General features: G+C 37.9%; 1 protein-coding gene across 6 annotated transcripts in view; it reads right to left on the bottom strand.

Annotated features, from left to right (window-relative positions):
* Nucleotides 1-27,293, bottom strand: part of Pdzd8 (PDZ domain containing 8) — a 521,733-nt gene that overhangs the window by 145,132 nt on the left and 349,308 nt on the right. The window contains exons 1-2 of one of the 6 annotated variants that reach the window (XM_067784997.1): nt 4,183-4,537; nt 3,881-4,114 (exon numbers count right to left, since the gene is read on the bottom strand). The exons of 1 other annotated variant lie outside the window; for it this stretch is intronic. The gene's annotated coding sequence lies outside the window, so the exon portion shown is untranslated. Of the gene's footprint in view, nt 1-3,880; nt 4,538-27,293 lie in introns of those variants that run through there. 4 more of the 6 variants (XM_067785000.1, XM_067784996.1, XM_067784999.1 and 1 more) reach the window with 4 other exon arrangements.

Below are 27,293 nucleotides of genomic sequence, written 5' to 3'. Positions count from 1 at the left end.
TCCGCCTGGAGTACAGAACATTCTTCAATCGACGCGTATGACTTAAAAAGTTTTACGTCGTCGGCATACATTAAAATTTTCAAATATTTTATGGTTGTGGAAATATCGTTTATAAAGAGCAAAAACAGCATAGGACCGAGATGGCTGGCCTGAGGCATACCGGAGGGAACATCGGTGACATTCGAACAAATGTTTTTAAAAATGACTCATTAAGTTCTACAGCAAAGATAGGAGAAGATCCAGCGAGTTAGGCCAGGTTTAAAATCAAGCATTTCGAGTTTATACACAAGTAATGAGTGGCGTACTTTGTCGAATGCTTTGCTGAAATCAGTGTATATAACGTCGGTATGATGATTGTTTCTAAACCCATTAAAGACGTGAGTTGTAAATTCAAGCAAATTGGTTGTGGTTGATTTGGCTCTACAAAAGCCATGCTGAGAAATATTTATCAATGTAGAAATCGAAAATGTAAGGCGATTAGTAACGATTGCTTCAAAAAGCTTAGAGATAGCAGAGAGCTTTGCTATTCCATGATAGTTTTCAATAGAAGACTTGCTTCCTTTTATATGGAGTGGGATAAGAAAAGATTCCTTCCAAGCCGTCGGGAAATACCATTTTTTTAAAGAGAGGTTAAACAGATCAGTAACATTTTTTAAGAAAACTTGTTGGGATCAAATCGGGACCGTTTTTGAAGGTTTTTTTAGGGTATTTAGATGTAATAGAACATCTTCAGGCAACAAATGTGGAGCATATATTGAGCTACTAGAATGGAGCTCATATTAATAATTTGTAGGTGATGAATCAACCACAGCAGAGTAATGAAAGTGAAAGAATTGAGCGACGAAGTTTTCAATCTCTTGATTGTCGCTGGAAATGCTATTTTTAAACTTCATGGCAGAAGGAAACCCGTTAGTTCTGCGTTTAGAATTTACGAAATCATAAAAAGACTTCGGGTTGCAAATAATGTTTCTTTTAATTATACACATGTAAGCTTTACAACAGTTTTTATTAAGTGCAAAATACTTATGACGGAAAATAGCGTACTGTGCATAATCAAAATGTAAACCGGTTCTCTTATATAATTTGAATAAACGTGATTTCTTATTTTTTAAAACTTTTAGCTCTTTAGTAAAAACAGTTGAAATAGCACTGAGAATGAGAAAGGTTATATATAAAAGCAACTCTGAAAGTTTGGGAGCTTAGAGCTAGCTAGCAGTTTTAGAGTCACTGTCACTTGACACTTAAAAAGCGACGCAAACAGCTGCGAAGACAGTAAATGGTAAATATCGAGAAAACAAAAAGAGTGCGCACAAAACAATTTCAAGGTGAAAAGATGCCAATCAAAATTGCAACAAAAACACAAATGCACAATGACTCGGCAAACACAAAATGAAATAATAAAAAATTGATTAAAAACTTTAAAATTCACAAAATCTGAACTTTTCAAAGCGAACCAATTGTATTAAAATGAACTCTAGGTTTTTGCACTTATTTTTGTCAGAAACTAATTTTACAATTAAGGTATTATAATTTAAAACTCGCAAAATAAACACAGCAAAATAAAATGCAACTTCACAGCTATAATGACTTTTGCGTAATGCTATAATAACCTATATCTTAGCGAAAAATAGTTTTGTATCAATAATATTTCACATACAAAGTTTTATTGTAAGAGGAAAATGGTGGTTAATTGATGGTGCCACGCATCTACTTCTATCAAGCATTACAAAACAGTTTCCCAAAAAAATTAAATCCATTGTATTAAAATTCGAAAAAAATAAATTATCTGAAATAAACTGTAACTGTTGAAACTCACGCTGAGTATATGAATGGTCGCCTCAAATAACGTTGTAAACGACAAAATATAAAATTTTGGGTAGGGCAAAAAACCAGACTGAATTCGGTAGATATATTTTTCTTTTTATATTTTCAACTTATATTAAATAACGGCCGAGCTGGAACTGGAATATGTAAAAAAAAAAATAAAATGTTACTTCCTCAATAGCCAAAAACCCGATTCCAATTTTTTTTAGTGGAATAAAGTTGTATGTATTCGTTAAAATGGATGATACAACGTTCTTTCGCTATAAGCAGCATCACTCTGATAGTAGATATAACGTTGTTCCGTTTGAAAAAGCGGTCATTTATTTCATAAATTTTGTAATTTTTATTAAAGAAAAACCAGGGATGCACCTTAACGTTAAGCTAATCGTTTATCAAAAAATTTCCACCGTTTCCGTTGAAACACTTCGAAATATTATCGATAAAGAAATTATCAAGATAAATTGTATCTCGTTTTTAACCGAAACGAAAAGCTTTCGTTAACGTTAAAAACGTTAACAAAAACGTGATACTTTATGTTTGAATTGTGCTGGCAATGCTATAGCCATGGTGAAGCCGTAAGGTGGTAACAACGAGCGCACATACACACACAAACTCCATAGAATTTGTTTGTGTAATTCGTTAGTGGTAATGTCAAAAACACTCTGAGAAATGTTCGTACTGTCAAAATTCATGAGAAAAGTTGCAATCAGCTTGGCTAATGCTTTCACCTTTAATGACTCCGCCATCAATCAGCTTTGCCAGCATAGTTTGAAATTAATAATCAACATAAACGATTTGATTCCGTTTTGATACGGCAGAAAACGAAACGAAATCATTTCGTTAATTTGACGTTCTTAACGTTAATAAACGAAACGAAATTACTTTGTTTCGTTTATTAACGTTAATTATCGTAACGAAATGATATCGGTTCGTTGGTTAAGCATGCCTGAGAAAAACAAACATAACATATCCAGTTACAGAAAAAAATATAAATAAGAAATTCAAGTTCTTTAAATCAATTGGTAGAATACATCTAAACTAAACCGATATCACCACACTAATTACAAAGATCCTTGTAAAATTGTGCATATTCGTTTGGTAAAAAAGCTGTCATCGCTAGTAGATTCTTTATCTTTTCAGGACTTATAGCTACAGGTTCATCTCGGAGCATTTTCAATTCGCTTAGCGATGCCATCAATGCTCTTTGATTTTTTGACTTTTGTAAATTGAAGAGGCACCACGCCTCTAAAGTGGAATGAGTCTTTCTTAATTTTAAAACATGGATGTGATCATCAGAAAACTGTAGCCATCTAGCTTCCGTAATTTTACAACGAAGATTTCTTGTGAAAGCTTCCGTAAGCACGTTCAAGTTTTTAAAATCCTGTTGGCACATTTTATGAACCAAAAATGGATTTGATGGCCTGGATAATTCAATTAAATTGACAAAATCATCCGGAGTATACAATTTAGATTGAGTTTTTTTCTCTATAAGTGCGAAATCACGATCACATTGTAAAAAACTGTGCTCAGAGATTAAAAACTTTTGGTTCACCTCAGAAAAATAGTTAAGTTTGATAAGAAATTGGCAAAGAGCAACCATGGTCCAGTTATTATTTTGTCCCACACATCGGTCAGAACAGATAATAAGCTTCTCTGGATCTGTGCAAGTTGCCATTTGAATGTTTTACATGTATCGCACCTTGGAGTCCCAAAACGCAAAATGAATTCTGAGTTGAAAATATTTCTGTAGGAATTATAACTCAATGAACTGCCTGTATATTTTTCTTGATATAAGTCAAACATTTTAACAATAGTTAAGTTTGGGTTAAGGCATTTTTTTTTTCGTTGAACAACGACTATAATGACTCGCTTGACACGGAAAGATTTTTACGTGTTCAATGACGCATTTTTTTTCCTCATCAACTATTTAATGCGGTCGATTATCGTACTTTCCTCTCTGATCAGCAATATCATCTCCGCTCTTTAATTTTGTTATTATAACCTGAAGTCTTCGCGGAGTTATTTGGAATACGTGACAAACCATTTTTTGACATACCTTTTACGTTTTTTTTTCCATTTTTGTGAGAAAAAAAAAAAAATACTGCACAGTTACATTACGACGCGATGTTCCTTCATTCACTCGTCTTCTATTTGGTTCTACTAGCACAATCAGAGATTTTAATAGTGGTGATTGGCCATCGTAATTTTTTTTATAAAAATCCGTAAAGAGATGTTTGATTTCATCTGAGCAGAAAGTTTTGCAATACCAATTACATGCGCAATTACAGATCTGTATATAAAGTTATAAGTAATATTTACTCTTGTCACACACGCACATACAAAGTTTTTCCAAATTACCGTTTCGGGAGCTTTCTTCTTCTGAATTTGTTTTCCTCTTGTAGAAAAATTGGCTCCTCCACTATTTCTTAACTTTTTACTTTTAATATTTTTCTAATTTTCATAGTTAACTTTTCTCTTTTTACCTTTATTTAGTTGACTTAACACACTGAATTCTTCCGAGCTTGCCATTATACCGCTTACTTACAACGTTACTCCACTGACCGCGCGCTTTAAACTGTGTTTTGTGCGCAAAAAAATACTCAAAACAACTCTTTTTTTTTGCATGGTGGAAAATTTCCGTTAGAATATAAATCCACCATAAAACGTATTTGGAAAATAATGTCGGTTACAACGTTATTTGAGACGACCATTCATATAATGTGCGGTTACACCAAAACTTAGACACTCTTACTTGCTATAGATGTATATGGGGTATTCCATCCCATTTCGACCAATTTTGAACCCGACCCATTTAGAATTGGCTGAAAGTTTTTCTTCTTTTTCTAGCTTACGAAAGACGTTTTTCAGAAGTTTTTCAGATTTTTTCATCCAACTCAAAAGAAGTTATGAATTTAAAAAAAAAAAACACCGTTTTTGTTTTCAAAACGCTATAACTTTTTCAAAAATTGACCGTTTGGGATCTTTTTTTTTTAAATTTGTTTTTAAATGTACTTTTCGGAAAAAATTAAAAAAAATATTTAAAGTTTTTTTTTTTGGTAACTTTTCAGTTTTTCGAGATTTTTCGAATTTCGCCCTTTTTTTCTCATAAAAAACTTCAATCAATTCTGCAATCATTCCCACTAATCCCGGAGTGGGCCGAGAGTTTTTTTTTTTTTATTTAATTGAAAAAAAAAAACTTTAAAATTTTTTCCGAAAACTACATTTAAAAACAAATAAAAAAGAAAAAAAAAAAGATCCCAAACGGTCAATTTTTGAAAAAGTTATAGCATTTTGAAAACAAAAAAGGTGTTTTTTTTTTAAATTCATAACTTCTTTTGAGTTGGATGAAAAAATTTGAAAAACTTCTGAAAAACGTCTTTTGTAAGCTAGAAAAAGAAGAAAAACTTTCAGCCAATTCTAAAGGGGTCGGTTTCAAAATTGGTCGAAATGAGATGGAATACCCCATATATTATCAAACTTTCAGTCTTCCAGATTTATTGCACCTGGACCAAAGGCAACTAAACATACGTTTAATATGAGAAGGTGACATCCTAGTAGGCCATTCCATCATAATCGATTTAACAGCTATCTGTAGGACTTCTTCAGCAGCGCCTGATCATTATAAGGTGCGTCTTGGATCAAGCGGCACGCTATATAAACGTGCAGGTAATATTTTCATCCCCGCTGAGCGGGCTGCTCGCTGAATTTGGGACCGCCACATAACACTATATTCCAAAGCCGACATCGTTACCATCCAAGAAATGCGATGGACGAAGAAAGGGCGGAATAATATCAAAAGTTTTGACGTTTACCCCTTGATAGTAGTTGGAAGGGTAGATCCTTCCAAGTCTTGTAGTAGCGCAACGTGATTGACCATGTCAACGGTTTTGATAGGTCTAGCGCCATAATGGTCACAACGAAATCTTGGCAGGGTAGGTAATAAATCTATATGTATACTAATTATATAAAAATGCTTATATGGGAAATGTTTGGAACGGCTAATCTCAAGAAGTACCACATCGCTTTTTATGAATTTTTTTTTAAAGAAAGTAAATAAACACCCGCGCTTTTTATTTTTTCCATTTTCACAAATTAAAGCCCATTATTTTTAGGATCAAGTTGATGAAACCCCCCAAATAATGCAAGCATAAAAGTGCGTCCACACCAGTAACAAAACTTGTTACAAACAGTTATATAACCAGTGTTATGTAACTTGTTTACTTTGACGAGTACATCAACCAGCCGGGCATCTGCACCAATCCCATTCAGAGAGCGGGCGTTCCAGGTGCATGCCCTCAATTCATTGTCCTTCAAACGTTTGCCATGGTCGTCATCAATAGAGAGTGTATTTATCCGAGGCTTGTTGTTATATTTCATTGGAGTATGGTTTTACGTGGCGGGTCCCAAGCCCAGCGCACAACCCGCTCAGCGGGGGTAAAAATATTACTTGCACGTTTATATAGCGAGCCGCTTTCTCCAAGACAGACTCGCGCTTGCAGCCGCACCTAGAGGTGTACAGACGCTGCCGATGAGATCTCCCCCGGCTAGCCCTTAAACCGGTTATGGTGGCCTAGCCAGGTTTTCGCCTTCTCACATTAGCTCACCGCTGAACGGATATTTAGCGGCTACCCAGAGGATATTTGGCCGCAAGCGACCGACAGTAGCGAGCTGCTTGAACCGCCTGCAAAAGAATCGCTCTGGCCATTCCCAGGTGAATGGCGGTCAGAAGCTTTCCCCACTTTCGTGAACTTCTACACACGGCTCCACCCTCCCTAAGTATGTAACTTGTTACAAATTCAACTGAAAAATGTTGTATAACTTTTTTTCTGTTTTAATAGCAGGTTACATTTTACCCAGATGTTGTCGGTAAAGATCAAGGGAATTAGATAACTTGGTTGTATAGCAAGTTTCAATTGTTTTAAAACAATTGTTATACAACTTAGCTATTTCGTTACCGGTGTGGACGTACCTTAATACTTTTCGACGACCAAACCCAAGCTACAGCCGGCAAAAAAAAAACAACTTTGTGTTTGTGAAGAGATACATACATATACTCACAGTCAAAGAGAGTGCGTCATTTCGCTCTTGGCAAATGCACGAGTTTTTTACTTTGTTATTGTTTTGCGACCACCGTGGTGTGATGGTAGCGTGCTCCGCCTACCACACCGTATGCCCTGGGTTCGCTCCCCGGGCAAAGCAACATCAAAATTTTAGAAATAAGGCTTTTAAATTAGAAGAGAAGCGGGGTCGCCCCTCGGCAGTCTTTGGCAAGCGCTCCGGGTGTATTTCTGTCATGAAAAGCTCTCAGTGAAAACTCATCTGCCTTGCAGATGCCGTTCGGAGTCGGCATAAAACATGTAGGTCCCGTCCGGCCAATTTGTAGGGAAAATCAAGAGGAGCACGACGCAAGTTGGAAGAGAAGCACGGCCTTAGATCTCTTCGGAGGTTATCACGCCTTACATTTATTTTTTTATTTTTTATTTATTGTTTTGCGACAACCACTTAAAATCAAAACAGTCAATTCCGTACAAAGCCACATATACTATGTACTTATGTATATAGTAAAGTTGATTAGAAACACACATTATATGCAAATCCAAAATGTGGTTTGCTTTGATATTGTTTTGTTACAAGAGAATTAAAATGAAAGCTTGCGAGTATTGAACAACAGGCAAAGGGCGATTGGTCTGAAGTCAGCACTTAACTAAAGACTACATCTGAATTGTATGGAAAATTCTCCACTTTTCATTGGCCGCATAAGTAAAATTTGCGTTTTTTGTAAGGCTAGGAAGTGGCCAAGTGGCCAGGTATGTGCTGTAGTAAAAGTTATGTCAAATGTGATCAGAAGTGATAGCGGTTAGCCTCCACCAGCAATCAAAGCGCTGCTTACGTCATCCAGTCATTTTAAACAAAATATAAGAAAATACAATGGATGTTTCGCTATGACTTCGTTTGGCGGTAATGAAATTAGAGAAGATAATTTCATGCCAATTTTAAAAATACACGGACAAGTGTACCATATTATTTGAACTTTATTACCACCGCCCAACATGGTTGGGTTGCAATCCATTCCGACAAACGCCCTGTTAACGAACACCGTGGTCGATATAATGCCCCGACTACAGGCGAGGTCGCTGTATTGATAACACTACTCGACAAAAAAAATCTCCAAAAATAAAATAGGCTTTTCCTAAAGTAAAATTTTCTCCTGATTCCGAATATGACTTCCATTTTCCTAAGGCAGATCTAGTTTCCGGGATATCGAAGAAAATATGAAAATTCCCATTTTTGCAGAACACTACTTCATATAGGTAGGGCAAAAATTTGTAGTTTTAATTTTTTCGTTTTAAATTGTTGAATTATACATTACACTAATTCCCATAAACATATCTTGCCTTCACCTCCTTTCAGTATCTTCAGTAGTTTGGCCACTATGCCAAGCAAATATTGAAAAAATTTTCAGAAAAAAAAAATGTGTACAAAGTTTCAGATTTATTTTGTTTTGCAAATTTTAGTGCAAATTTATACATACTATATCGGTAGATGTGTTTACGAAATGTCTTGTTGCAAAAGAGATCTTAAACGTAACATTTTATTTTCGGAATCTCAGCTCGGAAAACAAATAATTCTGTCAAAGATGCATACTTTCATTATTTCGGTTTCCGTGTAAAAAATCTCGATAAATCTTGGACACCTCATTTTATTTGCGCCTCCTGTAGATTAACTTTAATGAGATGGGTATCGGGTAAAGGTCATAACATGAAGTTTGGTGTTCCAATGATATGGACTGAACCCTTTAACCACGACCAGTGCTATTTTTGCATGATAGACCTTAAAGGTAAAACGAGAAAAAAGAGGAAATTAATAATTTATCCAAATGTGGCATCAGCTAAAAAACCAAAACTACATGATCATACCTACCCATACCTAGGCCGCTTATAAATTTTGAAGCCTCAAGCGAAAGTGACTCCGAAGCAGATAATTCAGACAGTGAACAAGAAGGAGAGGTCCCACATCAAGTCTCACAAGCCGAACTTAATGACTTGCGCAGAGATTTGAAATTAGCGAAATTTGATAGCGAAGTTCTAGGATCCCGTTTGCAGCAATGGGGCAACAGCCTGGGCCCTTCGACTAGTACTTCCAAATTTCGAGATAGACACAAGACTTTCTCTTCTTTTTTTAATAAATGTAAAAATATTTGCTTCTTCAATGATGTTCAAGGTTTATTTGAAGCACTAAAATTATAAAATAAATTGGATGGTTGGAGCTTGTTTATAGACAGTTCAAAGCATAGTTTAAAAGCAGCATTACTCCATAAAGGAAATTCCTTACAGTCAATACCAGTGGCACATTCTGAAAATACTAAAGAAACTTATTTAAGCATATCCAATTTACTTGAGCTCATTCAATATAAACAATTTAATTAGAAAATTTGTGCGGACTTAAAGGTAAGCAGTTTCGGTGGTACAATTTAAAATAAATAGTATATGAAATGCATCCCAGGTCTCGGACTTCAAGGAGGTTTCACTAAATATTGCTGTTTCTCCGTCTTTGGGACAGCCGTGCTAGATAAACCCATTATATTCAGGAAAACTGGCCACCAAGACCTGAGTACGGACCAGGTGCCTTCAATATCGCAAACCCGCCTTTAGTAAATCCCGAACGACTTATTTTGCCAGCACTTCACATCAAATTAGGATTAATGAAAAATTTTGTAAAGGCTTTAAATAAGAATGCTAAGTACCTAACGAAATTTTTCCCTAAAATAACTCAAGCCAAATTAAAAGAAGGTATGTTTGTTGGTCCGCAAATTAGAAAGTTGCTGAAAGACGAAACTATTGCGAGTCATTATCCATCAGTGGAAGCAGCGCCTTGGAACAGCTTTAAGCAAGTCGTTAGTGGATTTCTTGGCTACAACAAAGATGCCAACTACAGAGAGATGGTCAAAGCCTTGTTGAAAAACTACAGTGCTATGAAATGCAACATGTCCCTCAAAATGCATTTTTTGCATTCACACTTGGATAATTTTCCCGCAAACCTAGGTGCTGAAAGTGATGAACAGAGTGAAAGGTTTCACCAAGGCCTCATGATTTTTGAAAAGTGTTACCAAAGTTTTTGGAATGAAGAAATGATGGGAGATTATTGCTGGACAATAATACGGGAGACAAACCCAGAATTTTATAAACGGGTAGTTAAAAGTACCCACGTCCCTCACTATCGACCACCGTGGTAAAGTCGCTCATTTGACTTTTTTATTCTCAGTTGAGCAGAGCACACAGAGCATATTAACTTTGATTGGATTACGGTTGGTTGTACAGGTATAAAGGAATCGAGATAGATACAGACTTCCATATATCAAAATCATCAGTATCGAAAAAAAATTTGATTGAGCCATGTCCGTCCGCCCGTTAACACGATAACTTGAGTAAATTTTGAGGTATCTTGATGAAATTTGGTATGTAGGTTCCTGGGCACTCGTCTCAGATCGCTATTTAAAATGAACGATATCGGACTATAACCACGCCCACTTTTTCGATATCGAAAAACCGAAAAAATGCGATAATTCATTACCAAAGACGGATAAAGCGATAAAACTTGATAGGTGGGTTGACCTTGTCACGCAGAACAGAAAATTAGTAAAATTTTGGACAATAGGCGTGGCACCGCCCACTTTGTACAAGAGGGTAATTTAAAAGTTTTGCAAGCTGTAATTGGCAGGAACGTTACTCCTATTACTATATGTACATATGCTTAATAAAAATTAGCAAAATCGGAGAACGACCACGCCCACTTAAAAACAAAATTTTTTTAAATCGAATTTTAACAAAAAATTTAATATCTTTACAGTATAGAAGTAAATTATGTCATCATTCAACACCAGTAATGATATGGTGCAACAAAATACAAAAATAAAATAAAATTTCAAAATGGGCGTGGCTCCGCCCTTTTTCATTTAATTTGTCTACGATACATTTAATGCCATAATTCGAACAAAAATTTACCAATCCTTGTGAAATTTGGTATGGGCTTAGATTCTAGGACGATAACTGTTTTCTGTGAAAAAGGGTGAAATCGGTTGAGGCCACGCCCAATTTTTATACACAGTCGACCGTCAGTTCATCCGCTAGGCCGTTAAGATGATAACTTGAGCAAAAATCGATATATCTTTACTAAAATGAGTTCACGTACTTATCTGAACTCACTTTGTATTGGTATAAAAAATGGCATAATTCTATACCAAATACGAAAAAGGGGATGAAACATGGTAATTGCTAATTGGATTGGTTTATTGACGCAAAATATAACTTTAGAGAAAAACTTTGTAAAATGGGTGTGACACCTACCATATTAAGTAGAAGAAAATGAAAAAGTTCTGCAGGGCGAAATCAAAAGCCCTTGGAATCTTGGCAGAAATACTGTTCGTGGTATTACATATATAAATAAATTAGCGGTACCCGACAGATGATGTCCTGGTTCACCCTGGTCCACATTTTGGTCGATATCTCGAAAACGCCTTCACATATACAACTACCACCACTTCCTCTTAAAACCCTCATTAATACCTTTAATTTGATAGCCATATCGTACAAACACATTATACAGTCACCCCTGGTCCACCTCTATGGCGATATCTCGAAAAGGCGTTCACATATAGAACTAAGGCCCACTCCCTTTTAAAATACTCATTAACACCTTTCCTTTGATACACATATCCTACAAACAAATTCTACAGTCACCCCTGGTCCACCTTTATGGCGATATCGGGAAAGGTCGTAGACCTATAGAACTAAGGCCCAATCCCTTTTAAAATACACATTAGAAACTTTCGTTTGATACCCATATCGTACAAACAAATTCTAGAGTCACCCATGGTAAACCTTTATGGCGATATCTCGAAAAGGCGTCCACCTATAGAACTAAGGCCCACTCCCTTCTCGTTTGATACCCATATTGTACAAACAAATTCTAGAGTCACCCCTGGTCCACGTTTATGGCGATATCTCGAAAAGGCGTCCGCCTATAGAACTAAGGCCCACTCCCTTTTAAAATACTCATTAGCACCTTTCATTTGATACCCATATCGTACAAACAAATTCTAGAGTCACCCCTGGTCCACGTTTATTGCGATATTTCGAAAAGGCGTCCGCCTATAGAACTAAGGCCCACTCCCCTTTAAAATACTCATTAACACCTTTCGTTTGATACCCATATTGTACAAACGCATTCTAGAGTCACCCCTGGTCCACGTTTATGGCGATATCTCGAAAAGGCGTCCACCTATAGAACTAAGGCCCACTCCCTTTTGAAATACTCATTAACCCTTCTCGTTTGATACCCATATTGTACAAACAAATTCTAGAGTCACCCCTGGTCCACGTTTATGGCGATATCTCGAAACGGCGTTCACCTATGGAACTAAGGATCACTACCTTTGAAAATACTCATTAACACCTTTCATTTGATACCCATATCGTACAAACACATTCTAGAGTCACCCCTGGCCCACCTTAATGACGATATCTCGAAAAGGTGTCCACCTATAGACCTAATGTCCACTCCCTCTTAAAATGCTCAGTAACACCTTTCGTTTGATACCCATATCGTACAAACATTCTAGAGTCACCCCTGGCCCACCCTAATGGCGATATCTCGAAAAGGCGTCCACCTATAGACCTAATGCCTACTCCCTCTTAAAATGCTCAGTAACACCTTTCGTTTGATACCCATATTGTACAAACGCATTCTAGAGTCACCCCTGGTCCACGTTTATGGCGATATCTCGAAAAGGCGTCCACCTATAGAACTAAGGCCCACGACCTTTTAAATTGCTCACTAACACCTTTCGTTTGATACCCATATTGTACAAACGCATTCTAGAGTCACGGTTCCCAAGGCAGTCGGTTCTATGTACCGGAGCGACTCGGGCCCCACGGCGCCAACAACTCAAACAGCTGATACCACTCATAACTACTACCTTCGTAGTAGAGTTGGTAGCAATGCTGAGCATAAGCCCCTGCCCCGTCTTCTCCCCCCCTCTTTTCCGGCAGCAATCGTGCAGGTCAGGGAAACAGACTCTTAGTCCCTACCTCCGTTTGCACCGTCTGCCAGCACAGAATATATAGGTTTGCGACATCCGCCCAATTCAGCTCCTGCCTTGGGTGGTGCCACTTTCCTAGATGTTCTGGTCTCCGCGACGGCAAGCCCCCGACGGGTTTCATCGCGCCATGTTGTCAGGTCGCAAACCCAAATCATCCGGGTACTCCAATGTTTGCCCAAGGACGCCCAGTCCCAGGGCCACAACAGCAATTGCGTCCTGGCCTTCAACAACCCAGGCGTAGTCACCCGTAACTTACCCCCAGAGTGGCGACGTCTCCCCTTATGCACTTCAGAATTCTGCAGTTAAACTGTAATAGACTAACTGGGAAGATTACGGAGATTTCATGAAGCGGCACAACATCTGCATTGCTGCGATTCAAGAGACTAAACTCACAGCAAGATCTGCATTGCAGACCTGCTCTGGGTATAACGTCCACAGAAAAGACTGCGAGAGCGGAAATGGAGGCTGTCTCGCGTTTATCATACACCACTCTGTGCAATATTATATATTTGATCCTGGCATCGACCGCAGGGACAATGTCTTAGAACGTCAAGGCCTATCTGTCCGGTCAGGCGATGCAAACCTAGAAATCATCAACATCTACATCCCTCCTGCCACCTGTTGCCCCAGTGGATACCGCCCTAATATCAGGGCCTTACTCACTGGCAACAATCGCATTATCTTAGGCGATTTCAATGCCCATCATGATCTATGGCATTCAAACTTGCGGGCGGACAGTAGGGGTGAGATGTTGGCGGATCAAATAGAAGAAACGACGTTCTGCACAATAAACGGAGACGCCCCCACACGTATGGTAGGAAGCTGTCACAGCTCGCAAGATATCTCAATCGTGAGCGCAGAACTCGTAAACTCCGTCAACTGGCAGCCGATGGTAACATTGGCATCCGACCACCTGCCCATACTTATTTCGCTTGAGCGTACCGCCGACTTCATCGTCACTGAAAAACGCACTTTCATAAACTTCAAAAAAGGAAAGTGGGAAGAATATAAATCCTTTACAGGCAGCCGCCTAGCTGCCCTCCCTATCCCGACTGATGCCCGCCAAGGGGAGCGTGCCTTCCGTAAGGTCATTAAATCCGCCTCGGCACATTTCATTCCCGCCGGGAGAATTCCCGAAATCCGGCCCCACTTCCCGGCGGAGGCCGCAAACTTAGCGAGAGAACGTGACCTTATAAGACAGCTTGATCCTGGCGACCCCCAAATAAGGGATATAAACCAACGCATCAGATTTCTTGTGGATGAACACAAGCGGGCGAAATGGGAGGAGCACCTAAGAGGTTGTAACCTCTCTACCGGTGTGGGTAAACTTTGGTCCACCTAAAGTCCCTATCGAATCCGACTAAGCACAAAGACAAAGTTTCCATCGCCTTTGGCGACAAAGTGCTGTCGGACGCGAAAAAATGCGCGAGCGCTTTCTGCCGACAATATATAATGCATCCTACGGTCGACAAAGATAGACGGAGAGCCAATAGACACGCACATAAACACAAATTCAGCGCGTCACCAATCACCATAACCGCTAAAGAGGTTGAGGACGCCATTGGTCGTGCTAAACCATCCAAAGCAGTGGGCCCAGACGGCATAGCCATGCCGATGCTTAAAAGCCTAGGGAAAGAGGGTTTCAAATATTTAGCGCATGTCTTCAATCTGTCTCTTTCCACCTTTGTCATACCTGAGAAATGGAAAATGGCCAAGGTGGTCCCGCTACTAAATCCTGGGAAACCAGCTAACATAGGTGAGTCGTATCGTCCGATATCTCTCCTATCGCCAGTGGCAAAGACGCTTGAAGCCATTTTTCTCCCTTATTTCCAAGCAAATTTGCAGCTAGCCCCTCATCAGCATGGCTTCAGAAAACTCCATAGCACTACCACCGCGCTAAATGCCATTAGCACCCAGATAAATTGCGGTTTAAATCAATACCCCCACCATAGAACAGTACTCGTAGCGCTAGACCTATCAAAAGCTTTTGATACGGTCAACCATGGCTCGTTACTGCAGGACCTGGAAGGGTCTACCCTTCCTCCATGTCTTAAAAGGTGGACCGCAAATTATCTGGGTGCTCGGCAGGCATCGGTGCAATTTAGAAACGAAACATCAAAACCAATGAGAATTAAACAAGGGGTGCCACAGAGTGCTGTCCTATCCCCACTTTTGTTTAATTTCTACATATCTAAGCTACCTTCACCACCGGAAGTAGTCACAATCGTTTCCTACGCCGATGACTGCTCAATAATGGCCACAGGCCCAGGCCCAAAGATCGATGCGCTATGCAATAAAATAAACGGCTACCTCCCTGATCTCTCCAGTTTTTTCGCCTCTCGAAACCTGGCATTATCACCGACTAAATCTTCCGCGACCTTTTTACAACATGGACGCCCCAAATGTCGACCATTTTGAACATCCACGTCGATGGCACTACGCTACCGACTGTCCTACACCCCAAAATCTTGGGTGTGACGTTTGATCAGGATTTACATTTTGGTGAGCACGCAGCCACAATTGTTCCGAGAATTCAGAGCCGTAACAAAATACTCAAATCCCTCGCTGGCAGTACTTGGGGAAAAGATAAAGAAACGCTCATGACTACATACAAAGCAATTAGCCAGCCGATTACGTGCTACGCGTAACCCATATAGTCGCCAAGCCTAAAAATCACCCACTGGAAGAAACTACAGGCCTGCCTACTGCTCTGAGAATACTGCTCTCAGAATCGCCACGGGCTGTCTTCTTATGTCCCCAGAACACCATCTGCATAATGAGGCGAGAATACTCCCCATCAGGGAGAGAAATGAGATGCTGACCTAACAGTTCCTGTTGAATACCCAGAAAGCTGGGCATCCCAGTAGACATCTGATTGATGAACCACACCGCCTAGGGGCTTAAGGAGTCATCTCCGTAAGCATTTTGAGGAAATACGGCACCTGAGAACCCAACCGTATGAAGTGAAAAAACACAAGCAGGTCCTTGGTGAACTCCATAAACAGGCGTCGGACCTTTATGCCGGGAATTGCCCGGTGAATCCAGTACATAACGAAAATTATCCAAAACTTGCGGAAGAGGAACGTATACTCCCCAGGGAAACGCGTGTCACTCTTGCTCAACGTCGTTCTGGATACTACATGTAAAATATGTCATTTATTTATACTCTTTAATACCTTCCATTTGATACAAATGTCATACAAACACATTCCAGGGTTACCCTAGGTTCATTTTCCTACATTTCGATTTCCCTTATTTTGTCTCCATAGCTCTCATGTTCGGTTGCACCCGAACTTAGCCTTCCTTACTTGTTTACTTTGTTATTGTTTTCCGACAACCACTGAAAATCAAGACAGTCAATTCCGTACAAAGCCACACATATGTACTTATGTATGTAGTGAAGTTGATTAGAAACACACATTATATGCAAATCCAAAATGTGGTTTGCTTTGATATTGTTTTGTTACAAGAGAATTAAAATGAAAGCTTGCGAGCATTGAACAACAGGCAAAGGGCGATTGGTCTGAAGTCAGCACTTAACTAAAGACCACATCTGAAAATATATGAAAATACAATGGTTGTTTCGCTATGACTTCGTTTGGCGGTAATGAAATTAGAGAAGTTAATTTCATGCAAAATTTCAAAACACACCGACAAGTGTACCATATTACTGGAAGTTTGTTATCACCGCCCAGCATGGTTGGGTTGTAATCCATACCGACTGAACAACGTTTGAATACTCACTTGGTCCCTCTTCGCTACACTCAAATCCGAAAATAAAAGAGTTGTGGTTTCTTTTCTAAAACGTTATAAAAATTCAATGTGTTTTTTATTATTTAATAATTCAGTAATTAACTCCAAACAATAATTAATTAAGTAACTTTGTATATAAGATGATCTTTAAGTGCACAACTACATCCTTTAGGATAACAAACTTTATGTTCATAATATTATATATAAACTTATGTGACGATGCGTCCGCGGTTGCCGGGTAATAATGCTTGACTAGTTTATTGAATAAGGATCGTTGCTGGCGATGGAAGTGCATTTGCGCCTTTCCACTCGCCGCGCACGGCTGCGCATAAGAATTTCTCCGCCGTCTGAATTTTGTAGGAGGCGGCTTAAACACCGACAAATGCCCTGTTAATGAACACCGTGGTCGTTATAAGGCCCCGAATACAGGCGAGGTCGCAGTATTGATAGTTGATGAAAATGGTGGTCCCCGCCATATTATGCTACAGTCCCACGGTAACACTCTCCATCGTGTGTCAGAAATTCATCCTTCTTATGACCCCTTGCAATACCCTATCATATTTTTAAATGGTGAGGACGGTTACAGCATAAATATACGGTAAAATTCTCCAAGCAGTGGGGCACCCAACCCACAAAATTCTGTTTCATGTATACAATTTTATGCATATAAAATTATGGTTAGAGAAAATAGCTTTAATGCGCTTCATAGATATGGATATCTCTTTAACCAACACTGTTTGGATATGGCTGCTAAACTGATGACCAAAAGATTGAATTTTATAAGAGTACACCAAAAGACGTTGCGTGCAAATAGTTATATACATCTAAGGGATGCTGTTAACGAGGATTGCAATCCTGAAAATATTGGTAAGTTAGTAATTTTGACGTCTTCATTTTCTGGATCGACTCGATATTTGCATGAACGTACACAAGACGCCCTCTTATATGTGCGTCATTATGGAAGGCCTGACTTATTTATAACATTCACATGCAATCCAAAGTGGAGTGAAATCAAAAACGAATTGTTTCCTAATCAACGACCAAGTGAGCACCATGACAATGTGCCAAGAGTATTCCATATCAAACTACACCAACTCATGAGTTTAATTACAAAACAAGATATTTTTGGAAAAGTTAAATGCCATATGTTTAATGTTGAATGGCAAAGGCGGAGTTTACCTCACGCGCATATTTTAATTTGGCTAATAGATAAAATTGTTCCCTATGACATGGATCGTATTTAATCAGCGGAAATTCCAAATAAAGACGAAGATCTGATGTTGTATGATATAAATACTAAAAATATGATCGACGGCCCATGTGGGGTTGATCATTCATCATCGCCCTGTATGTTGATTGAACGATGCTCAAAACGATACCCACGCGAGCTTCTCAGCATACGCAGACCGGGGAAAATGGATATCCAAAATATAGACGAAGGTCTTCAGCGGACGGTGGCTATACCCATGTACATTCTAGAGGGACAACGTCGACAACCGATGGATCGTTCCATATTGGCCCATTCTTTCCAGATGTTTCTCCGCTCACATAAATGTAGAATACTCTCATTCAGTGCAAGTAATAAAATATATTTGTAAGTATGTCAGAAAAGGTAGCGACATTTTCCGTTCAAGATAATAAGGACGAAGTACAACATTTTTTGAATGGCAGATATTTAAGCATATCAGAAGTTATTTGGAGATTTCTGGGATTTTCGATTCATGAGCAACACCCAACAGTTGTACATCTATCTGTTCACTTAGAAAATAGACCAAGGTTTTATGGTACTACAGGAACCACTACAAACCACTTTGACAGCATTTTTCCCTTTTGTTCATTTGACGATTTTGCAAAGACTTTGCTTTACTCGGAAGTACCCGCATATTACAATTGGAATAATACAATTACAATTAATAAGGCGCAAGGACAAACATTTAGTTATGTTGGCGTACACCTTCGTAGTGAAGTGTTTTCTCACGATCAACTGTATGTCACTATTTCAAGAACCCAAAGTTTTCTCATTCCCGGAAATGATAATAAAATAAAGAATGTTACATTCCCGGAAGTTTTTAATTAATGAAAAAAATTTATCTTATTTTCTGCTGAGTGGAATATCACCTAATTCAAAATTCTTATCAAAAACGTCCTACCTGAGAATTTGACTCAAAAATGTTCTACCGCAAAATTTTATTGAAGAACGCCCTATTTCAAAATTTGTTTTTTCTCGGTATAAATTCAATACATTTTGAGCTGAGATAAATTCTGAGATGGGGCGTTCTTCAATCTAATTCTGAGATAGGGCGTTTTCGAAAAGAAATTCTGATGTAGGGTGTTGAAAAGAGTTTTGAGGTGGGGCGTTTTTGAAAAGCGTTTTGAGGCGGGGCGTTTTTGAAAAGCGTTTTGAAATAGAGTGATATTAGACTCAGCGGTCGATTTACTTAAGTACCTAATGTTATTTGAATTGTTATCTTTTTGCATTTTCTTTCAAAGTTGTTCATTAGTAAATCGTTTATAACGCTAACGAATTTAAAAGTGTTTGCATTTCATACAACAGAGGGTATTACACTATTACCTTCGTAGCAGAAAAAATACATGACAAATGTATTCGTATCTCTTCTTTTAAACTATACCCAAATAGCAAAAACTCAATAGATTTACATTTTGCGGCGTAACGAAGTAAGCCGGGTACTTACTAGTAGATAATATATATGTACATCTAGAGCATGTAAGGCTGTATAAGTTCGGGTGTAACCGAACATTATATACTCAGCGTGAGTTTATTTCAGATAAGTTACTTTTTCGTATTTTGTTACAAGGGATTTGTTTTTTTTTTTTTAGAAATGTTGTGTAATACTTGATCGGAATAGGGGCGTCGCACCGCCCATTAAAAGAAAATGTCTCCCATTTTCTTCTTACAATAAAACTTGGTAAGTGAAATATCATTGATACAAAACTATTTTTCGCCTAGATATAGCTCATTATTCTAGTCTAAAAGTCGTAGACATCCGTGATATAGAAGATGGGCGTACTCTTTAACATATGCCACCGATTTTTAACACGCTTATATTAGCTTCACTTGTATGTATGCTTGTTTTTAACTCTCTAGGCTAGGCGCGCAAAGGATAGCTAGACCCATCTAGCGACAAAAAGAGTTGTGCTTAATAGCGGAGACACGAAACTTTATGCTGAGGTGCTATCAACATCAAATATCTAAGTGGATATTAAAACGGCATTGGCGTGCCGTGTCTTTAAACCACATTTATATTACTAATAGAAATATTTCTTGCTAAGTAAAATATGCGCACCCAATCTTATTACGATCCGTTAATTTTTCTTCGAGTTATGGCTCCCGAAAAATAGAAAATTGCTTGGTCAAAAAGGGACGACGCCAAGGTCATTTTCAAAAATTTTAATTTTTTGCTTTTATTTGCTATAATTCCTCTTGGGAAATCAAACACCATTAAAGCTCTTGCAAAGATATAGCATATTTTATTTATCCACGACTCTTTTGAAGATATTTTATATAAAAGTGGGTGTGGCTCTTAACCGATTTTGATTATTCTCACACAGAATTCATGTTTTGCGTCATAAATACAATTCACTTACCAAATTTCATTAGCTTAGCGGTATTCATTTTTGAATTATCTAATTTTTTCCATTTTTCTAAATTTTCGATATTGAACAAGTGGGCGTGATAATCGTCCGATCTCGCTCATTTTAAACACCAATTTATTCTGGGTCCAGATAAGCCCGTGTACCGGTATATATGTATTTGTTGAAGATATCTCTATATTTGCTCAAGACAGGCAGACGGACATGGCTTAATAAATCTTTTTTTCGATATTAATGATTTAAATTATTATCCCAAGATTTATTTTGCTTTGTTAATTTTCCGAGAGAGTGGATAAATGATGTATATTGGAAAGATTTTCCGTCATGCCTTGTCAAATTTGGTTTCGAGAAAACCCGGTTTCGGCGTTGTGCCATCATCAGTGTCAATTTAGGTTCTGATCTCTTGTTTTCGTTTGTCTTGTATTTATAGTTCGTAGGTACATGAGTAGGTATTGTAAAAATTGATGCTTGTGTATATATATGTGTATGTGCAGTGTGTTCATCAGAATCGAGAGTAGTTTTTACTGATCGATTTGTTAGGCTGAGTGAGGCAGGTAAAAGTCAGTAATTCTAGTCTTTTGACCTTCTTTGTGTGTTTGTTGTTTTGGTGCACTTATTGTTTTGTGCTTAGTTGTTATTGTGTGTTTGTCTGTTTGTCTGTTGTACCTGTGTGATTTCTTTGTTTCTCGTACACAAGTTTTAAATGTGTCAAGAGATGTATGCAGGAAATTGGAAAGTAGGTGTTGCAAAAGTCGCAGAAACTGTTGATGATACGCAAATATAATTCAACCAGATGGACGCGCAAAAGGATTCATCTGACAAATAATCAGATTCAGTGAATTTGTTTCCATATACAGCAGGGGTCTAAAACAGAAAGTTAAGAGACCGGTCTTTGAGAAACTCACATTGACTGAATAAGTCCGTAGTGGTACCAGATGATTGTTTAATGACCAAACAAAAACCCCTATCACGAACCAAGACCTACGTTATAAAATAATTCCGTCTTATTGGCAAATACTAGAAGTTTACTAGGACCCATGCCACTTTCTGCTGTGAGACCTGACAGCTATATCACTCCTAATAGCAGGAGCCTTAGGAAAACAACCCTACTTTTCACGGAATAGGTTTTTTCTGTAGACAAAAGATAACTAAAAGAAATAAATTCTGTTAATATTTTTTTTATACATATCTACAAAACAGGAAGTTGAATTGGCAAACAATATCTTAAACCAACTGAACAAATTATGTTCTTCGAATTAGAACGTATTATTGTTAACAATGATATTTTAATTAGAGTATAGAAACACAGCATGGATACAAAATCATTTTTATAAAGGTGTTATTCTTACGTGTAAATATGCTTAAATTTTATAAGCTGTTTTTTCATATGTACTTCAATTAAAATATCATTGTTATCATTGTTAGCAATAAAAAGTTCTAATTTGAAGAAAATATTGGTTTTTTAAGTTGATTTAAGGTATTGTTTGCCAATTTAACTTCTCCTTATTTGTAGGTAAAAGAAAAAATTTCAAGAGAATTTCATTCTTTTAGTTATCTTTTGTCTACAGAAAAAAAACCTTTTCCGCGAAAATATTTTTTTTTTGCTACTGCGTAGTCAAATTGACGTGCTATACGAAAACTAGCACTGGAAGTTTAAGGTCGGACAAAAACTAGCAGTTCTACTTTATGGCTGACGAAACCTAATACGCACACTGAGTTTCTTGATTTTTTACAAGGTTTTCGATATTCAATTATGTTATTTACATTATCACTAGCCTTTACCCGTCCCCCTCCTCTAGAAGAAAATATAATATATGGGCCCTTCACGTTATGTAGATGAGCTGATAACCTGACAAGCACGATTACGTGAATAGTAAAATACAGTTTTTTTGGAATTTAAAGAAAAAAAAAGAAACTATTTAATTTTTACGCTAAATTAAGTGATATCACAGGGGTGAAGAAATTAATTTTCATAGAACAAAGGAGTAAAACACCAATTAACAAAAAAATTTTAAATGAAAATACGAGAGTTAAATAAATAAATGTAAGGCGCGAAAACCTCCGAAGAGATTTAAGGGCAAGCTTCTCTTCCAATTTGCGTCGTGCTTGTTTTATGCCGACTCCGAACGGTATGTGCAAGGCAGATGAGTTTTCACTGAGAGCTTTTCATTTCAGAAATACACTGGGAGTGCTTGCCAAACACTACCGAGGGGTGACCCCGCTTAGAAAAATTGTCTTCTAATTGAAAAACTTTTTTCTAAAATTTTGATGTTGCTTTGCCTGGGGCATGAGCCCAATAATTTCGGTGTGGTAGGCGGAACACGCTACCATCATACGACGGTGGCCGCTATACAGGAATTTAATTGGTTAAAATACTACAAATTGTGTAATTGTAGTTATAAGAGTTCGTAACAGCATTCATTTTATTTTGTGTTGAATCACCGCCCTCGGCGATAAGACTTGGAAGAGAAATATTCACCAAAGCATAGTAAAAAACTTGAAAATTTTTATGAAAAAGCGGTGAATTACCGGTTTCGAAATTGCTTCCTTGTTTAAAAACTTCACCGAATGGACGCTCACAAAGCCGACTAAAGAACCTCAAAGTTAGAACCAAAAAGCTGTGATAGATATTTCACGTAAAACATACAAAATTTTTATTTCGAATAATTTGCAGCAAATCCATGTCCATAAAAGCTCATAATTTAACAAGTAAGGAAGGCAAAGTTTGGGTGTAACCGAATATTACATAGTCAGCTGAGAGTTTTAGAGACAAAATAAGAGAAAATCACCATGTAGGCAAATGAACCTAGGGTAACCCTGGAATGTGTTTTTATGACATGGGTATCAAATGAAAGGTGTTAATGAGTATTTTAAAAGGGAGTGGCCCTTAGTTGTATATGTGAAGGCGTTTTCGAGATATCGACCAAAATGTGGGCCAGGGTGATCCAGATCATCATCTGTCGGGTACCGCTAATTTATTTATATATGTAATCCCACGAACAGTATTCCAGCCATTATTCGCCCTGCAGAACTTTTTTCATTTTCTTCTACTTAATATGGTAGGTCTCACATCCATTTAACAAAGTTTTTCCTAAAGTTATATCTTGCGTCAATAAGCTAATCCAATTACCATGTTTCATCCCTTTTTTCATATTTGGAATAGCACTATGGCATTTTTTTAATTTTTCGTAATTTTCGATATCGAAAAAGTGGGCGTGGTCATAGTCGAATTTCAGCTATTTTTTATACCAAGATAAAGTGAGTTCAGATAAGTACGTGAACTAAGTTTAGTAAAGATATATCGATTTTTGCTCAAGTTATCGTGTTAATGGCCGAGCGGAAGGACAGGCGGTAGATTGTGTATAAAAACTGGGCGTGGCTTCAACCGATTTCGCCCTTTTTCACAGAAATAAGTTATCGTCCTAGAATCTAAGCCATTACCGAATTTCACAAGGATTGGCAGATTTTTGTTCCATTTATGGCATTAAAAGTATTCTCGACAAATTAAATGAAAAAGGGCAGAGCCACGCCGATTTTTAAATTTTCTTTTAATTTTGTATTTTGTTGCACCATATCATTACGGAAGTTGAATCTTGGCATAATTTACTTATATACTGTAAAGATTTGTTCGCATAACGGTAATCCGTAACGGCATAAACTAATCGAGATAGATACAGACTTCTATATAGCAAAATGATCTGGGCGAAAAAAGAAATTCATTTAGCCATGTCCATCCGTCCGTCCGTTCGTCCGCCCGTCCGTGCATCCGTAAACACGATAACTTGAGTAAATTTTGAGCTATCTTGATGAAATTTGGCACGGGGTTCCTGGGCACTCATCTCAGATCGCCATTTAAAATGAACGAAATCGGACGACACCGCACCCACTTTTTCGATATCGAAAATTTCGAAAAACTGAAAAAGTGCGATAATTCATTACCAAAGACGGATAAAGCGATGGAACTTGGTAGGTGGGTTGACCTTGTGACGCAGAATAGAAAATTTGTAAAATTTTGGACAATGGGCGTGGCACCGCCCACTTTTAAAAGAAGTGTAAGATCGCAAAATAGAATGTAAGTTAACCACTGTGTAACAACCCTGTATTACAAAACAGGTTATTTTATATTGTAACAACCCTGTGGTTGAAACATAAAGATAATGCAACTCTGAAAAAAAGAAGAAAAAAAGAAGAAGAGGAAGAGTACTTCCGGTTGAAGAAAAAAATCCAAAACTCGTGTTTTTAATTGCGGAAATAAATCTAGCGTAATCGCTAAGGAAAACACAAGTTTTCATCTCAGGTGTGAAGCTATAAATCGACAAATCAATTATTTTATATAAAACAATATTATGGCCGCGCGAAATCAAATATTGAGCTCGCTTCATGAGTTGGGGTGGATTTTCCATCTACGGCTACAAACGCCCAATTGCGCCGACTTTTGCAGGACGTAATTGGAGATGGAGCAAGCAATCTACCCATCGTTGTTCACGATAATAATGCTGCTGCTGATATCATAACCACTGCCGCCCAGAAAGATACTGCTGTTGCTGAAGTTACTCCCAATGCAGTTGCCGCTACTAGTGTTGTCATGTCTGCCGCTACCGTGAGCTAAAAAAATTTGTTATACATAAGGAAAAATATTAAATCAAATACAATTGAGTCACAAAAAGACGTAACTGACCCCGATACACTTCCCGTCATTGTAAAATCATGCCCAGATAGTAATTGCAATTGTAGCTCCGATGATTTATCTGACGTTTGCCTGCCTGATGTTTTTTGCATTGACGTTTCTTGCAATGATGAAATAGATATAGACCGTATACTTTCCGAGAGAAAACATAATAGGATAATGCAACTTTTTGAGGATACCTATCTCAAACCGGTAATAAAAACCGAACCACTTAGGTATGAAATGAAAACTCATTTAAATACAGAGGTCCCCTTTCACCATGCACCCCGCCGGTTGACTTATGCAGAGCGCAATGAGGTACAAACAATTGTTGACGAATTGCTCAAAGAAGGAATAATACAACCGGGTAACTCATCTTATGCGTCAGCCATTGTCCTTGATAAAAAAGGAATAGGAAAACTCGTATGTGTGTGGACTATAGAGCACTCAACAAATTTACGGTTAGAGATAATTATCCTTTGCCATTAATTGAAGACTGCATAGAATACTTACAGAATAAGCGTTTTTTCACCGTACTATGTTTGAAGAGTGGATTTCACCAAGTTAATGTGTCTGCCGAGTCAATACCTTTTACTTTTGTAACTCCGAATGGACAATTTGAATATTTTAAAATGTCTTTTGGGTTAAAAAACTCCCCCGCAGTGTTCCAAAGATTTATCAGTATCATTTTTCGAGATATGTTAGACGAAACGAAAATTATTATTTATATGGACGATATAATTATTGCCACTGACAAAGACCATATGGTGTTATTAAAGTCCGTGTTGGAGTGAATCGCTCTACGTACACTGAAGCTTAATTTAGAGAAATGTAAATTCGGATACCAAGAAATCGATTATTTAGGATATAAGGTTACTCGAGCGGGAATCGCTCCTAATGAGTCCCATATCAAAAGTATTCAAAATTTTCCTATCCCTACGATCCCGAAACAGTTGCAGTCGTGTTTGGGCTTGTTCTCCTACTTCCGTAAATTCGTACCATCCTTTTCACGAATTGCTAACCCTTCACAAAACTTACTAAGAAGAGATGTTCAATTTAATTTTGACGAAAAATGTCACGACGACTTTTTTGAATTAAAATCCCGTCTGATTAAAAGTCCAGTTTTAGCCATTTACAGTCCAGAAAGAGAAATTGAACTACACAGCGATGCCAGTAGCATTGGCTTTGGAGCAGTACTATTACAACGCCAGGATGATGGTAAACTTCACCCAATTTCCTACTTCTCAAAAACCGCCTCAAGTGCTGAATCAAAGTACCACAGTTATGAGTTAGAAACTTTATCTATAATATATGCTTTGAGAAGATTTCGGACTTACTTGGAGGGAATACCTTTTACCATAGTTACGGACTGCAACTCCCTAACCATGACTCTAGATAGAAGACAGCTGAATTCCCGAACAGCTAGGTGGGCTCTAGAATTAGAAAATTATAATTACAAAATACAGCACCGACGAGGTACTTCCATGGGCCATGTCGACGCATTAAGCAGACAGATTGCCTCGGTTATAGATTCTGCCGATGTAGAATTCCGTATTCAGGTTGCTCAAGAGCGCGATCAGATTATTATGGTTTTATGAGATAAGCTCGTAAATGAGCAATTGTCCGGTTTTGATTTGATTGATGGATTAGTATACATGGTAGAAATGTGTTGTATGTACCTGAAGAAATGGAATCTAACATGATACAGTCAATACATGAAAAATTAGGCCATTTATCTGTGCACAAAACACTAAATAAACTAGGGATTTATTACTGGTTCCCGGAGATGCGAACGAAAGTAGAGAAGTTTGTTAGGAATTGCCTAAAATGCATTATGTATGCCAGCCCTCCTCAAATGAGAGAAAGGAATCTATACCCAATCCCCAAGACACCTCTACCATTTGATACGATTCACATTGATCATTTTGGCCCATTGCCATCACTACGATCGAAGCGAAAACACATACTGGTGATGGTTGACGCATTTACGAAGTTTGTTAAGTTATACCCTACGAATTCCACTAGTATCCGGGAGGTTATAGGTGCTCTTGATAAATATTTTAGTTATTACAGCAGACCAAGGCGCGTCATAAGTGTAGTGTGTTCTACGTCACTACAGTTCGCTGAATTTCTGATGGAGAAAATATAAGCCATGTAAAAGTAGCGGTTGCTTCTCCCCAGGCTTACGGACAAGTGGAGAGAGTAAACAGGGTAATAAAAGCGATGTTAGGAAAATTAACTAACGACTTGAATCATGACGATTGGACCAGGAAATTAGCTGATGTTGAGTATGCCATAAACAACTCCATTCACAGTACTTGTCGAGATACACCTAGCCGC

Source organism: Eurosta solidaginis, chromosome 4 (assembly GCF_040869045.1).
Source record: "Eurosta solidaginis isolate ZX-2024a chromosome 4, ASM4086904v1, whole genome shotgun sequence".
Lineage (NCBI taxonomy): Eukaryota > Metazoa > Arthropoda > Insecta > Diptera > Tephritidae > Eurosta > Eurosta solidaginis.
This window is presented reverse-complemented; position numbering and strand designations above follow the sequence as displayed.